Source organism: Myotis davidii, unplaced genomic scaffold (assembly GCF_000327345.1).
Source record: "Myotis davidii unplaced genomic scaffold, ASM32734v1 scaffold214, whole genome shotgun sequence".
Lineage (NCBI taxonomy): Eukaryota > Metazoa > Chordata > Mammalia > Chiroptera > Vespertilionidae > Myotis > Myotis davidii.
The window spans coordinates 1,853,736-1,854,349 of record NW_006285782.1 but is presented as its reverse complement, the minus strand read 5'-3'; the positions used below and the strand labels follow the sequence as shown (position 1 = coordinate 1,854,349).

At 33.2% G+C, this 614-nt stretch overlaps 1 protein-coding gene across 10 annotated transcripts in view; it reads left to right on the top strand.

Moving 5' to 3' along the window:
- CNOT4 (CCR4-NOT transcription complex subunit 4) overlaps positions 1-614 on the top strand; it is a 162,312-nt gene that overhangs the window by 52,605 nt on the left and 109,093 nt on the right. The window lies entirely within an intron of this gene.

The following is a 614-nucleotide window of genomic DNA, read 5'->3' as shown; positions in this document are numbered from 1 at the left end:
GGGCCCCAGGAATAGAACGTGAGACCCTTCAGTCCTCCAGTCTGCAACCCAACTGCTGTAACCACTGAGCAAACCAAGATTTTGATTCAGATTGCATTGAATGTACAGTGGGGCCTTGACTTATGAGTTTCATTCATTTCGAGACTGAGCTCATTAAGGAGCTCGTTAACTCAAATTACTCTGTCAACTCAATGCAAAAAATCGACAGAGAGACACTCGTAAGTCAACGCCCCACTGTATGTATTAATTTGAGGACAGTTGATATCTTAAAACTGTCCGGTCTTTCCATTCATAACATTGTGTATCTCTCCATTTATTGAGGTCTTTTTTTATTTCTTTCTGCAATATTTTGTGATTTAATATAGATGTATTTCACATATCTTGTTAAGTTGATTTATAGGTATTTGATGTTTTATTTGATATTATTGTAAATGATATTATGGTTTTATTTTCTGTCTCCATTGTATGTTATTAGTATTTAGAAAAACAACGGAATTTTATGTTATTTTTGTATCCAGTGATCTTGCTAAATTCACTTAGTAGTTCTAACAGTTTACTATTTCTTTAGATTTTCTTTGTATGAAGTCATGTCTTATGCAAATAAAGACTAGTTT